The following is a 16,872-nucleotide window of genomic DNA, read 5'->3' on the forward strand; positions in this document are numbered from 1 at the left end:
TGGAGAATTTTTTGAATTTTGAAAAAAGTCGATTTTTCAGTCATTTTCAAAAATTTATATCTCAGCTTCTATATAACTTAGAGACTCGTTTGAGGCCGCATTCTTTTCTGTAAACCCTCTACTTTTAAGGAAAAAATTGGTCATTGGTTTACACTCAAGTCCGGCTTCACGGCGAGCTGCTAACTAAACCACTGTTTTAGAGAAATTTTGCCTATTTTTGAAATGCTGTCATATCTACAGTTTTCGAAGTAGAGGGTTGATCAGCAGCTGATATTTTTTGTTCAAGTATACTCTGAAGAAATCTACCCACTTTTTACTTGATTGCTTCTATTTCGTTAAATTATGGCCATCTAAAGCCGATCGATTTTTGAAAAATCGCCATTTTCAGATAGCCAGAACTTTTTTCTTTCAACTCAAAATCCTTTGAAATTTTCAGGGAATATACTTCATTATATCCTTAAACAACCCTGAAAATTTCAATTTTGGAATAGAAGTGGTTTCCGAGTTATGAAGTTTTTAAAATGTCAACTTTTCGATTTAATATGACGTTTTTTGTGGTTTTATCATCAATTTTGTAAATTTAATGTAAATAATTGATATTTTTCGGAAAATATATTCGAAAATAAGGAGCAAAACGGATTGTTTGAGAAAATTGAGGGAAAAAATTAATATTTTTTATTTTGATTTATTTGTTTAAAATTTTTAAAAAGTAAATATTTGTTTATTTCTTTTAATAATATGTTGAATACAAATTTCCAAAGTATTTGAGAACTATCATGTCATGTTTAGCAAATTATACTTTGCTCATAATTTACCGCCAGTCTCCGGTAAAATTTTTAAAATTTTTAAAAAGTAAATATTTGTTCATTTCTTTTAATAATATGTTGAATACAAATTTCCAAAGTATTTGAGAACTATCATGTCATGTTTAGCAAATTATACTTTGCTGTAGCCGGAGACTGGCGGTAAATTATGAGCAAAGTATAATTTGCTAAACATGACATGATAGTTCTCAAATACTTTGGAAATTTGTATTCAACATATTATTAAAAGAAATGAACAAATATTTACTTTTTAAAAATTTTAAACAAATAGGGGAGACCGGGGCTAAGCCGACACTATTTTTTCAAAGGCAATTTTTAATATTTAATTAAAATTTTTAGGCAAATTCAATGGTACATATTTAAAGAGTGTTTCTTCAGGTACAAAATTGATTCAGGAAGTTTTGCTGTACGTCGCTTTGTTTTGCCGCCAGGAAAGGAAAAGTGACGCGAAGACAAATTTTCGAATTGAAAAATGCCGGGGCAAACTCGACACCCCGCCGGGGCAAACTCAACACTTTGTCTGATCGACACAATTTGATCTGGAACTTATTTTTTTCTGTCTGAAAATGAAAATACATTGTTTATTGTGTATTTAAAAAGTACAAAAATTCGGAATAAAGTAGCTAGAACAATCATTTAAAATAATGAGAACAAAAATTGTTGAACTTTCAATTATCTTCATCTAAACTCATGTCTGAAAAACAATTAATGCAGGTAAACTCGCGATCGGACGTGCGCATACATTTGTCATGAGCCATACGGCTGCATGACAAGCATCGTTTGTTACTGGGAGCCGACGAAACGGCGTGGTGTTGACTTTGCCCCGGACGTCGTTTTTCACTTTTGTCACTTTAAAAACATGAAAATTTTGAAAATATGCAAAAACGATTATCGGATTCATATAGAGCATCAAATTTCCCATCAAAATCACTTACCGGTAGATTCGCAAGAGTAAAGCTCGATGAAAGAGTAGACATTTTCGAGAGATCAGAAAAATTACTTTTCACTATCAAAAACGCTTATGTCGCGTTAAAAATTACACTATAACTCAGAATGTTACCAAATTCCGTTGATAATACTGGCACATAAAGACGCATTTACAGTAGGAAAGGCAAGTTTCTACGATAGATTTAAATTGGCAAAAAGCCTAGTGTCAAGTTTGCCCCGTTGTCGGCTTAGCCCCGGTCTCCCCTAAATCAAAATAAAAAATATTAATTTTTTTTCTCAATTTTCTCAAACAATCCGTTTTGCTCCTTATTTTCGAATATATTTTCCGAAAAATATCAATTATTTACATTAAATTTACAAAATTGATGATAAAACCACAAAAAATGTCATATTAAATCGAAAAGTTGACATTTTAAAAACTTCATAACTCGGAAACCACTTCTATTCCAAAATTGGAATTTTCAGGGTTGTTTAAGGATATAATGAAGTATATTCCCTAAAAATTTCAAAGGATTTCGAGTTGAAAGAAAAAAGTTCTGGCTATCTGAAAATGGCGATTTTTCGAAAATCGATCGGCTTTAGATGGCCATAATTTAACGAAATAGAAGCAATCAAGTAAAAAGTGGGTAGATTTCTTCAGAGTATACATGAACAAAAAATATCAGCTGCTGATCAACCCTCTACTTCGAAAACTGTAGATATGACAGCATTTCAAAAATAGGCAAAATTTCTCTAAAACAGTGGTTTAGTTAGCAGCTCGCCGTGAAGCCGGACTTGAGTGTAAATCAATGACCAATTTTTTCCTTAAAAGTAGAGGATTTACAGAAAAGAATGCAACCTCAAACGAGTCTCTAAGTTATATAGAAGCTGAGATATAAATTTTTGAAAATGACTGAAAAATCGACTTTTTTCAAAATTCAAAAAATTCTCCAACGGCCGGATTTGATCGAATCGGGCTCAAATTTTCAGGATCATCTCCTTTTCTAGTGTACTTTCGAGGAAAAAATCGGCATCAAAATCGGTGACCCACCCCCGCAACCTTTGGTCGAAAAGTAATGGATCTGCCCATATACATACATACATACATATATACATATATATTTATAAATATTTATAAATGTAACGTAGCGCATCTCGTCGATTTGCCAACTCGAGATTCGGCACTCGGCGAGACACCGTACGCGATACCCGAAATGCGTGGCATCGTGGCAACGTCGCATAGCCGGCGCGTGCCGAAGCAGCTACGTCATAGCTCAAGAGAGAAGGAGACAGCCGAGACAGCAGATCGTATGTCTGTCCTTCTCTCCTCGCTCGAAGCTTGCCGAGCGCCGGGCCGGCCGAGCGCGGCCGCCGCGGCCAGCAGATCCCCTCCAGCTGGCTAGTTCGGACACGAACCATTAGCACGGACGCAAACCATGTGCGGTTACCGAGCGAAACGACGTAGTTGAGTTGCACTTTCTCAGGCGGCGCGTCGGAAAATCGGGCACACAAAAATTGACGAAAAACGCCGGGATGGCCTCTCTCAGGTTTCTCTCTGGTTTAGCTTTGACACTCGACGCTCATTTCAGCCAATCCAGTGGTTAGGTTATATTTCGCGTCCCTCTGAATCTATCACGTGACCAGATTTGACGCTCGAATCTCGAATCCAGGGCTGCGTTCGGAAACGTCACCCGGGTATAGGCCTGTTTGTTTTAGCTGAACTTCCTGCACGGTTCATCTTTTCTCCTTTTCTTTTTACATTGGAGAGAAAAAAAGAAAAGCTGAACTGTGCAAGAAGTTTAGCTAAAACAAACAGGCCTTAAGCCTTGTGTACACGATACTAGAAATCGGTCCGAGTTTCGGTTTAAGCCAATCAACTTGCAGCTTTTACAGAAAAGCAGCAGTTTCATTGGCTTAAACCGAAACTCGGACTGATTTCTAGTATCGTGTACACAAGGCTTTATACATGGGTATACTCCCTTCTCCTTCTAACTCGCTGAGATAGAAAGAGAAGGGAGTATACTCGTGTGCACTCGGCTGACGTTTTCGAACGCAGCCCAGCGTCGAGCGTCATCGTGAAATCGCACCTTTAGGGCTACGTTCGGATTCCCACCCGAGTGCTAAAAATCCTATAGTATATGTCACATGCACTATAGATTTTCAGAACCCAGGTGGGGAATCGGAACGCACCCTATATAGGGTGCATCCCGATGGAGAAGGAATAGCGGAACGGAACAGTAACGGAAAAGAGATATGGTGGGGGGTTAAGGGGATCCTGCAGCCGTATGATTTACCGACATTATCGTTTTTCGATGAATCTTTTAATTGGCTTTATAGAATTGCAAAAATCTTTATGAGTTATTATACGTTTATGAGTTACATGGCATCTGCCACTAAAGGTACAATTTTCTGTACTTAATATAATTGCTCTTCTTTCGAATCTCTCTTATCCTTATACCATTAAATTATGTTTATAATTTACACTGGAGTAAGAAAAATATATTTGGCGACTTCTCATTCTTTATCTCACTTTAATATCTTTATTAAAATACTCTGTCAGATTAATTTTTTAAGCCATATAAAGTAAATGTATCAATGCCGGAACATTAAGACCTATGTCTGGACACCTTTATCATTTCAGTTTTTAAATAAGTATAACGCGAATTAAAATCAAAAATAAAAATATAATACAGAAAAAATATTTTTATCTTTGATTCTTATTCTTTGATTTAAATTCACGTTATAACTTATTTAAGGACTAAAATGATAAAAATGTCCATACATAGGTACGTGTCCAGACATTGGTACATTTACCTTATATTATAGAGCAAATTCAGTCATTTTCGCTACTCTTTACCGGTTAACAGATAAAAAATCAAATATTTTATTGATCAAAGCGTTGATATTTTTCACACAGATAACTTCATGTATATCAATCTTTGTAGCACATTAAAGGAGAGTTAGTGCATATTTGAGATCGTGATATTTATCTTTGCCGAATTTACTCTGATACAACCATCGGGCGTGGCTTAATTATGATCAGATTACTTTTTAAAATGTCATAGAACATAGTCGCAGCAATGATTACATTACAAATTTATCGAAAATTATTGGCTATACGGTAAATGTTACATCAATTGGTTGATAAAATTACATCGATGTGTGTCCGCGACATAGTGCCGCCGAAACGCACATTATTTTTATTGTGCTGTACCTTTTCGTCAAATTACTTTGTAAAAAGTGTATAACGCTAACGATGAAAAACATAAAACTTAAATTACAATTGTAATACATATTTCATAATACTTTGATCACATATATATGAATGTGATTCCAGTCAATTTCTAAACTAAATTACAACTAAATTACAAAATTAATCGGAATTATAGGTTACATGTATTGAAACAGTTAACTAATAATAATAATTTCTCGCTAAAATATTACTAGCGTATGTCACAATCTCAAATAATAATAGAATTCGATAAAGTAAAGATGCATTGTTAAAATAAGAAATTCTTAATTTCTAAATGTCACGATACAAATGCATAGTGGTATAATCATGAATTGCATTTGTGAACACTTGATAATGTGACATTAATTATTTATATCTATAACAGTAATGGAGAAGAAATTGAACACATAATTATAATGAAAGAAGAATCATTTGTAAGTACGGATCGTTTGATTTCATTTGCGCTATTATATCTTTAGCTTTTTGACGATGTTCTAGAAAACAAGCGTTATATTTATACATATTTTTTCTCTTCACCACGATACCCCATCTCATACATAATTCCAATTTTAAACGTCGAGGAAATATTTCATGCGCAAAAGCTCGAGAAATCTTCATAAAAACTTCGTCTGTTGAAATGATATTAATATCTATTCCTTTATCTTCTAACTTTTTAAATACTACAAGCATAAGTATCGCATTAATCGTTTTGCGAGTAACATTAGGAAGAAGGAAAATAATCTGAGGAAAAAAGATTCTTTTTGGAAGATTAAAATCAGAAAATTTATCAAGCCATGTGCAGGTATACATGCCCGTATCAATGCTCATATCCCATGTTATACTTGGATAAGACATTGCTACGTCACGCAATATGATTTTATTTTGCTTTTGTGTGGAATCTGTATTATTATCTCTCATTTCTTTCCCAATATCTATCCCGTACTTATTTTCCATTAGTAACATCAAAATCTTTACTACCTCGCACTCGTTAACCGTGGGACCACTTGATGCGTGAGATAAAAAACATAGAATCGTGATATCATCTTTAAACAACATGTTGTTAGAATATTCAAATAAGCGTGTAATACCATTATTGTCGGAATATGAGAAAATATACTTTTTCAAAAGATTTTGTTGTTTAGAAATATCACATGCGCTGCGCAAATATGTCATCAGCGTATACTGAATAACGTGTTTTGGATCACGCGTGTCACGGTACGTTCTAAGCGCGGCGAAGTCTTTCATATAACATGTCTCTCGGATTTCTGTATATTGCTTGCGAAAATTATCTAAGAACTGTAATATCGGTATATTTTTTCCAGTTACATTTATTGTTGGTACCGTTGGGTCAGTTACATCTGACATCCTCACCAAATTAAACTAATAATTGGTTTCGTATGAACTAATTACTAAATGACTAAAGATCACCTTGCACGCTGTAATGTTACCGTAATCGCTCAGTCATGAACAGAAATTCAGTCTTCTCGGATAATTTTCCCTATTAGTCTTCTGTGTTGCAGAATGTAAGTACTTCTCTGTTTGATATTGCATGAACATCTGTCCAATATGTTCTCACAATTTTCTGCAAAATATGTAAAATAAGTGTGTATTTCTCATATTTCTCTGAAAAATATTGGTGAAGGCATTCCACTGCATACTAATATTGTATAAAGTTGTGCAAAAGCATCGCTTGAAAGAGATGAGAGACAAAAGGAGAAAAGTGAATAAGATTTTCTATCGGACGAATTTATATATATGGCACATTTCAAAATACAAATGATATGAATATATATATTTTACATACGGATCGATAGTAAAAGCACTTTAATGCTATACGTACCAGTGAGATTGTACTTTCACAGAAATTGTTACAGAGTATTTTTTATTCTACAGAATGCGCGTGAATTGTTTTATTCCTATGTAAAACTGCAAAATTACAGACAGAAATGAGGGAAAGAAAAGCAGATGACTTCTCTGTAACAGTGTTATCTGACTTGTGACTTATTGTTCTGTTTATTTCATCATTCTGTTTATAAGTACTAGTGTGTGTGTATATTTGTGTAAGTGTATATGTATATGTTGCTTATACATATACGCGCATATGCGTATGTGTTACTTGTACAGGGTATCTGGTAATTACCGTATTACCTGTCGTGAGAAAGTAGAGCAGATTAAAGAGTGATGGCAAACGCCCATTTTTGGGACCTCGAATTTTAAACTTTTTTTTATGGAAAATAGTACTATTAGATGAAACATTAATCCCAGTAAAATTTCAAGATGAGCATAGGCACGGTTCCGGAGATACAAGGGGGGTGAAAATAATACGGGATGTCGAAAATTCGTATAAGGGTAACTTTGTCATTTTTAGAGATATTTTAAATCCGCAAGCGGGTGCTGTTTCTTAGAATCGTTTGTACCCGTTTGTACCACCGCCAGTTTTGTTTGTACCTTTAAGGGGGTGATTGTACCGAATTTTCAAAATTGGGGTAAGAGCTATCTTCGCCATTTTTACAGATATTTTAAATTTACAAGCGGGTGCTGTTTCGGAATCGGGTACAAACGATTGAAGCAAACAATGGTAAGCAGAAGAGTTTTGGAATATTAAAACTGGAAAATGTTGTATAATGAGATAAAGAAATATCGACAATCTCATGATAGAAGATCGCGAATGTTATGCTCGGGTAAGAATACGCTATTCTGAACCAGGTGATACTTTTTTCATTATCTTTCGCCTAATAGACATTCAAATTGTCATGTATAGTATATTTCTTTTTCATTATGTTGAGTAAGTTAGTTACCGAGTGGAATTTTTTATATATTCATCTGTTCTCATAATATAATACAAGTAGCATATAGTTATAACATCCTCATAGAACTTCATGTCATTAGAAAATATATACTCCTCTTATTCGTCGCCGGAATTGTATTCATAAACAAATCTATCAAGATCTGAAGGATTTGCCAAAATCATCTTCATAGTATCTTCATGCGTTTTTATCGTGTACTCAATAATCCATTTTGGACTAAATTCTTCTTTAGAGATGGGCATTTTAGTTTCAAGAAACTTATCCAGTAGAGAGAGCTCGAGGATGCCAGTAGGCCGACCAGATTTTTGCAGCATAGTCACTAACGAGCGCAACAGGGCAAATATCCTTTCCGTAATTGCGTATTCCTTCGAATATCTCTAGGTTCATTTTTATCAGATCAAGTTAACGCGCGCCAATAATACGTATGTATCGAGTGAATAGTTGTTACTCTCTAATTTTGCGGTGCAGTTGAATTCTCCAAGACGATTTGATCTCTAATTCTCTCATATTTATCCCGAATATCTTTTCTGTAATCCCGTTTGAGTTTGATACGCACGCACGAATTCTAAATACATTTTAAAATTATATAAATGTATGATTTTTAAAAAGATCGTTGATAAATACAATCAGTATAATAATTAATATTATACGCATATCACTATATTTTATTCTATGGCAATTATATTAGAAAAGATATAATAAAAATTACATCGTTTTAATAGATTTAGCATTTGTATCTCGAAATACAACAATATGTTTAAAATACATACCTGAGAAACTAATCCATTGCAGAAAAATATTCTTGATACTGCAATGGAGAGTATGTTAAGACCTTATCTTCGAAAAAGAAGCATCCGTTCTAACAAATAGCAATCAAAATAATATTCCAATGAAAGCTTGAAAAAGAAAACAAGGAAAGGTGATAAACAAATACATTTGACTAAAATATGTTAACTATACATTTTGCTATAGTACATGTTAAGGTAGATACTGCGTTGTCGTGAGTCAAAATAGAGCACTCGAAAAAAAATTTTTATTAATGTATTAAAAAATGTATATTTGGTATCACCTTGTTCCGTGCAACTTCTAGTCTCCAGAAATATATAATAACACCATATAATTAATCCCAGATACAGGTAATTAATTAAAAACGAAGTGTCTTACACAGGGGTACCAACTTCACATTTGTCAAAACGACTGTAACAAAAATCTAAAAAATTGGGTGCAATATAATCGTAAGTTTCTCAACTATCAAAATAATGATAAAAAATGACTTTCTGGAAGTTTTGGGTCATTAATTCTGATTATTTTGACATTGGCGTCGACAGTGAGGTTAGGTGCGGTCCGCGCTGTTGCCAGTTGCCAGCCCACTGACTGCGTTCGGAAACGTCACCCGAGGACCCGAGCGCACACGAGCACACTCCCCTCTTCTTCTATCTTAGCAAGTTAGAAGGAGAAGGGAGAACACCCGAGTGACGCTTCCGATGACGCAGCCTAGCCAGAGCTTCTCTGTTAGCTACATTTTGTTTGCTGTAATATTGAATATCTTTTTATTGCAATGGTGAACTAACGTTTTTTTTTTTTAAATCATTCGTAATAGTTTAATTGATAAGATCTTCTGTTTTCCAAACCTCAATCTTTTTTTAAAATACTCGTAAAATCTCGTGAATTACGATTTTGCACGTCGTTCACACATACCCTAATGTAAAACTGACCAACTTTGAATGCTTATATTTCCGTAATTACGTGGTAAAAAATCGTGAATTAATTCCTGATCACGTATAATGCCCTATAGAATAACATAGTTTCATGCCAATCAAAAATCTTTGTTTTCGCTGATGCAGTATCTACCTTAAATTCGATGAAAGAAGAAGAAATAGAGAGATATTTTTCTGCGTTACATTATCCAGTAATAACTTTTCTTTGTTTTTCTCTCACTTTCGTAATATATTTCAGAATTCGCGATTTACAGTGCGATTTTCTAAAAGCAAAAAAGAGACTTTTTCAGATAAAACTGCAACAGTAATTTTTAAGTAAAAGTAATTAAAAACTTACGCATGAATCAGGAACAGTTAAGTACGTCATGGATATGTTTTACTGTTTTACTGTTTTTTCTAAAAATATGGTATACCTATATAGGTTGTATAGGTACATATTCAGTGACAATTTTATACTAAATGCATACCAAACTATAATAAAACATAAATACACATATATGCAAGGGAGAATTTGATAGAAGGTAAGTTATTAAAAATTGCAGACTACAATAAATATCATATCACAATTGCATTTAATGAATACGAATTAAAATCGCAAAATAATCGTACTTTCTTCTTCGATTCTAGTTCGATATAACATGCTACATTGACATCTGAATAATAATGCGCGTGACTCAAGAACTAATTTACCTAATATATCTTATGTCTATAAAACAATCGTTTTGCGAAATCGACTGCGCCCAATGGAGCTCTCTGCGTGCGAGGATAATCGGAAGAATCTAAACTTGGCAATATATCGTTTTTAAATGCATAGACTCTATATAAATCATACTTGCATACGTCGTCCAAATCATCACATTCGTATTCTTATGTCAGAAATAAATCTTAGGAAAAAAAAGAATTGCATTAAAGAGAGATAACAGTTTTGTATATCTGAATATCAGCTTATAAACTTTTTTATATATAGCTTTTACATATATATATATATATATATATACATAGTTTTTATATCTTATTTCGCTATAATACAATTTCAAATTCCTTTTTTTTACTCTGCCAAGTTTAGAGTTAATTTAATAACGAAGGCTTCCTATAATTAACACGACGATCGTCGTCGTAAATTGTAATTTAGTATTACTACCCGATTCAATTGACTCTTCGAAAAGTATCGGTTGCGCGGAGAGTGACACATGGAATATTTGCGCTATAGAATCCGTTTTACACCGTTCTGTCTTCAACACATGCTTTACACGAAAAGTTCTTGCGGTCCATTGTTTGACGTGCGTCCAGCGTCTTTCGCAAAATAATTAATAAATACTTTGCAAACTTATACTTACTTTGTAAAACTCGAGATCGCAACCTCATGCAAAGTCCTACCGCAAACTGCATTTGGTCGTCGCGCGACATCGAATCTCTGATTAGCATCGATCGCTTATTCCGACGGTTTCAATTAAGAATACAGTTTCGGCGGACCCACGGTTGCATTTGAGCTTAGTCTGAATTAAATATATGTGAATTTTTTGCTAGGACGAAAGGCCGCTAAACACACGGGACATCCCTCGCCCATCACATTTTATTTTAAATTTCTAGTACCTGATATAAACTCCTTTTAGATTTTTTTTAGATTTTACTCGAAACACTTATGCCCACGCATACACACACGCACATTCACTCACACGTACCGATCACCCGGTCATCAAGCGAATCACCATACAATGTAACGAATAGGACGCGCGCGTCGACGTTTCGTGAAAGTTTTAAACACAATTTTACATGGATTCTTTTTCGCCGCGCAACTGACGCGCTTTGCTTTATAAGACTTAATTGGATCGCAGAATTGATTACATTGCTAAGATTCACGTAGAACTTATTAACAAGGACGAAACGATAACGACGCGAATGTCCATCTTGGATAACGAACAAAGACTACGAAAATAATAACGACTAATCCTAAAGGCACCTTCCGCGCCGCGAACAGCAAAAAAAATAAGGAAAAAAAATAATACAGCCAGTTCTCGGTCACAAAAATAACTTTCTCCTGATACTTAAGCAATTTCAAATCATCAACATGCAAACTATTTGGCTATTTGTACTTCTTGGTTTTTCCGTAAATCCGCGTGTGTTCCGTCCAAATGACCGATATAACAGGGTATGGTCCCCCGCAATTACGCACGCAATCGGCATTATTAAGTACGTATCTGTTTCCGCAATTTCGATCGATGTGCAACGGATCTCCGAGATCGGCTTCGAGAGCGCTGACTGAACGCGTCATTGTGTTCGGAACGAAAAACATACACGCGATTGTTTTTCTTTTTACCATTTGGTGTCCAAATTGCATTTGCCTATCGACGATATTGGCGCCGACGACGAGGATGCCTTCCGTTCAGCGCCGGGCGCAGCACTTCCAGAGAACGGACTAGTGCGTTTGTTCATTTCTGAAAGAGAAAAGAGTTATCGGGATTAGCAGTGTATAAAAAGAAAATAAGATATATCCAGTTCTCGGTACAAAAAAGTTTTGTTCGTTATTTTTTTCTCTTAATAATTTTATATCGTGACACCTAGATAATTTTAAATTATGCAAAGTAGATTTGGTTAGTCAGATAGCTTCACAGAGATTTCGAGAGAGAAAGAATGTTATAGAAATATAGAAAAGCAGAAAATAGAGTAAAAGCAAAGCAATGACACTCAATAGAAGGCGTGCAATTACTAGATTGTAACTTGTCCATACTCACTCTATATATTTGCGTTGCCGTTGAAGTATTGACGTTATTATGCTAAAATACTTCAATAAATCTATTATTCAACACAGCTTCTGAGCTTCTGTAAGCAGACTGTGCTTCGTTTGGCAGCTTGAAGGTAACCAACGCTGCCTCAGGATCGCCGCCGAAATTAACATGGATATTTACAATTTTACCGAATTTGAAAAAATGATTATTCAATTGTGTTACATTGTTTAAGCTTTTTGGAACCTTTTTCAGTTCCAGAGAGCAATTGGCCAATAGATTAATACACACTACTCTCTGTTCCAGATGATTAAGGTCAAACACTTGCTGAAAGTTCTGCTGTCCCTGATATTTCTGATGCACGACCTGCCTTTGATAATTATTGTGTTGAATATGCGGTTGAATTTGGAGTTGACTCGCCTCCGGTTGTATTCGCTGAAAATACTGTCCGGATTGCACAGGTTTGTAGTATCGACAGGTATCGACTGATGCGAAGTGGCAACGTTAGGAACAGCTGGTTCGTGGCTGGTCAAAGGATGAAGTTCTAATCTGCAATGAAATGTGTGATAAATATATATGATTATATATGAATTTTGTCTCTATATGATCATATATAATTATATATAATTTATATATAATTATATATAATTTTTTTTTACTTACTCTTTTTCCCAATTTGAGTGTTTTCTATCAAGATGTTCTTTGAGACTTTGGGGCCTTGTTGTATAATTTTTCTTATATATGCATTTCTTATATTTACATTTTGCTATTCTGTTATCTACACGAGCGGGGCGGCAGTGTGGTCTAGTGGTAGAGCGCCAGACTCGTAATCTGAGGAACCAGGTTCGAGTCCACTAGAGCCATGGAAAGTTTTTTTCCGCAAAACTGCGCCCTCCGTGCAAGATAGGTCTCTTGTGCGGGGCAAACTGGGCTCCTTTCCAATTTAACATTTCCTTACGCTGTATGGGATAGGCTTCTGCACAATTTCTATCCCATGTACGTACTTGAAACCCTTGTTGAAAGTTCTGCTGTTTCGGCGGATATCCCTGATGCTCGATCTGCCCTTGATAATTGTATTGATTAGGTTGATATTGGAGTTGACTTGCTTCAGATTGAATTGGCTGAAAATACTCTTCGGATTGCACAGGTTGGTAATCGATTGATGCGGAAGCTGCAACATTAGGAACAGCAGCTGGTTCGTGGCTGGTCGAAGGATGATTAGTCACGATCCGATTTCCTTGAGCGGTCGATTGAGTCGATTCACTCTGAAGAATGGACTGCACCATCTGTGACTGCGCGTCAATCTGTTGAGGGATTGTTAACGGAACCGACTGTGGCGGCTGCACTTGATTCTGGTGAAGCACCTGCTGAAACGCTTGCTGAAACGCTTGCCAAAAATTGAGCTGTCTGCAATAAAATTAAGTGATTAAGAAAAAGTAAAAGGAATGATTATTTTTAAATGTTTTAACATTCTAGTTTTACGCATTATTACTTTATCCTATTATTATGTACTTACACGTTTTGCGGCAGAAGATGTTGGGTGACATGTTCTTTCAAGGTTTGTATTCTGTCTTTATAGTTTTCTTTAAAAAAATTACACGATTTGCAACATGCAATATGCTTTACAACTATAAAATGCTTCCGCAGCTTGAATGGGAAATCAGCATTTACAGAGATCTTATGGGCTTTTTTTAAATGTTGTATCATATGATTTATGATTTGTGGCTCAACCATCGGCTGTTGACAAACCCTACACTTTGCTAATCCGTCTGTTACACAGTAAAAAATTTTGTGTCAATGGAAGTCCACTCTCAATTTTGTGTTAAAATAACTCATTCATCGTGTTATTTTTGACATTTAGAAATGTTATAAATGTCGATATAACATTTCTAAATGTCAAAAATAACACAATGAATGAGTTATTTTAACACAAAATTGAGAGTGGACTTCCACTGACACAAAATTTTTTACTGTGTACGTCGTCATAATAATACCACAAATCGTCTGGCCCTGGGTTCGCCATTGTACCGATCTAGATTCTGGAAATATACTATTAATGACGCAAGAAATATATAAAATTTAAATTACAAATATTATATATATTTTATAAAAAGAATCAAGGATAACAACGGCCAATAACGAGCAACAACGAATATTACAATTCAAACGTAATATATTAACAATGTTGGTACGTTTCTGCACACTGTCCTTTCATCAGCCAATTAATCAAACCAACATTGTTAATATATTACGTTTGAATTGTAATATTCGTTGTTGCTCGTTATTGGCCGTTGTTATCCTTGATTTTTTTTATATACACACGAGCTTGTTATTTAGAATTTTATATTTTATAAAATATTCTTATCGCATATCTGAATGCGATTCCAGCCAAATTAATTACGTAAAACACAGCTCCTAAAAAAAATACATTCGTACATGTATTTCATTAGTTAGTTAATAATAATAATTTCTCGCTTTTAAACGTCGAGGAAATATTGGACACGTAAGAAATGTATAAATCCGAGTTTAAGTTTGAATAATGAAACGTTTTTAATATCTATTCCTTTATTTTCTAACGCTATAAGTTCTATAAGCAAAAATATCGCATAAGGCGTATCGCGACTAAATTTAGGAAGAACGGAAAAAATCGCAGGGAAATGGATTCTTTTTGGAAGATTAAAATAAGAAAATTTATCAAAATATTTGGTATGCATGCCTGTATCAATGCTCATATCAAAATATATACTTGGGTAAGACATTATTGCTACGTCACGCAATGTGATTTTATTTTGCTCTCGTGTGGAATCTGTATTATTATCTCTCATTTCATTCTCAATATCTATCCCGTATTTATTTATCATTGTTTCTTATCATCATCATTATTAGCGTTATACATTTTTTAAATATAATCGAGTTACATTTGCGTTTATATTTACAAATTTTAATTTATATATTTATTTACAAATATAAAAATTGAAATTTATAAATATAAACGCAAATGTAACTCGATAAACGTGCATATACATACAGGTTTTGATGTCACTAATGAAAAATAATAGAAGGGATATCTTATAGTAAGATACATAAATCTGAGAAAAAGTTGTGTGTAATAAAATGCTTTTAATATCTTTCCCTTTGTCTTTTAATAATCTAAGTGTTGTAAGCAAAAGTATCGCAAAGGGCGGGTTTTGGTTTAACATGGGAAGAACAGGAATAATCACAGAGATAAAAAGATTCTTTTCGTAAGATTAAACTTAGAAAATTTATCAAACCATGTGTCATATATGCCCATATCGATGCACATATCACATGATACACTTGGGTAAGAAAACGCTATATCAAATAACGTGTGATTCTATTTTCCTCTCGTATGTTATTTTCTCTCATTTCTCCTTCAATATCTATCCCGTACTTATTTTTTATTAGTGACATCAAAATCTGTACTACCTCGATCGCGCTCGTCACTCTGACACTCATTTGATATGTGATGTAAAAAACATAGAGTTGTGATATTTTCACTAAAGAACATATTGTTTTTACCAAATTAATGCTTACCAATAATCCGATGAATAGTTGTCACTCTCTTACAGTTTGCACAATCCGGAAATGCTCGAATTGGTCGTGTCCGGTAACGGAGCACCAAGAGTACGAAGGGCTCGATTGGATTACCCTTCGGAAGCGAGATTGCTGGCCTCCCCGAAAATGCAACGATTACTATCAGCTTGCAGGTAAAGTCATTAATAGAGTTTAAATGAAGCAAAAGCAACTCTTTTTCAGTAAAAAGTTGTTCAGTATTGCGCGAATTAATCAACGAATGTTGTAAATAAAAATTAAGTGACATTCTTTATTTGTTATTCATTGTTCAAGTAAAATCGTCTAATTCTGTTTTCTTAACATTCGAACTTTTTTAAAAATTTTTATTCAGTGTTTACCGTATCGCGAAAAATATATGAACCGTTAGAAACAAAATATCGACTGATTAAAAAAATACATATTTAAAATAAAAATTTACTACAATCCATGAATTTCGAGGAAATAAAGTTAAATTTTATCGTGTTTTGTCTGTAGAAATTATTTTGAATTACGTTTTATATATTTATTTATATTTTCAATGAAATGTAATACCTAATTAATTATTATTGCTCTTATTGACTTACTTTGTATATTACACTTGTATGCTGATTAAGCTACAGTTCTTTGCAGCAATTAATTATGCACTATCGCCACGAAAGCCGTTAATATGAGGGATAGTTCAGCGTAACTGCCGTTCGACCCGTTCGACCATCTCGAAAGAACACCGAATACTGGTTACAATGTCAATCTCTGATGTTTTGATAGATATGTCATGTAAATACAGTGCCTGTTACATACGGAACTGTTCGACTCGTACCATTGTTACACATTTTTCTGAATATTTATGAACAAAGATATCTACGGGAAGATCATAGATCACAAATATGTGTTTGATGTTTATAATATTGAGAAGTCGTTTTTCTCAGTTGCACTTCTTTGAATCAGACAGATAATACCTGTATAATACATTAGCTTGATACCGTGCTTCGCTACGGTAACACACATTTTACCTTTATTTTTCACTCCCTTATAGGGGTCGAATTTCTAAAAATCGTTTCTAGTGGGTGG

At 34.2% G+C, this 16,872-nt stretch overlaps 1 long non-coding RNA gene across 2 annotated transcripts; it reads right to left on the reverse strand.

Annotated features, from left to right (window-relative positions):
- Nucleotides 1-4,268: 4,268 nt before the first annotated feature.
- Nucleotides 4,269-9,636, reverse strand: LOC139770378 (uncharacterized). Of its 2 annotated transcripts, XR_011717729.1 has the most exons (4): nt 8,860-9,636; nt 8,561-8,686; nt 7,782-8,355; nt 4,269-6,565 (listed from the first exon to the last, which is right to left on the reverse strand). It is a non-coding gene; the product is annotated as an uncharacterized lncRNA (long non-coding RNA). The 2 variants fall into 2 exon arrangements; XR_011717728.1 differs by having other exon boundaries at nt 4,269-8,355.
- Between the last annotated feature and the right edge of the window lie 7,236 nt (nt 9,637-16,872).

This window comes from Temnothorax nylanderi, unplaced genomic scaffold (assembly GCF_030848795.1).
Source record: "Temnothorax nylanderi isolate EJ_2023f unplaced genomic scaffold, tnyl_v1.0 TNYL_tig0029_pilon, whole genome shotgun sequence".
Classification (NCBI taxonomy): domain Eukaryota; kingdom Metazoa; phylum Arthropoda; class Insecta; order Hymenoptera; family Formicidae; genus Temnothorax; species Temnothorax nylanderi.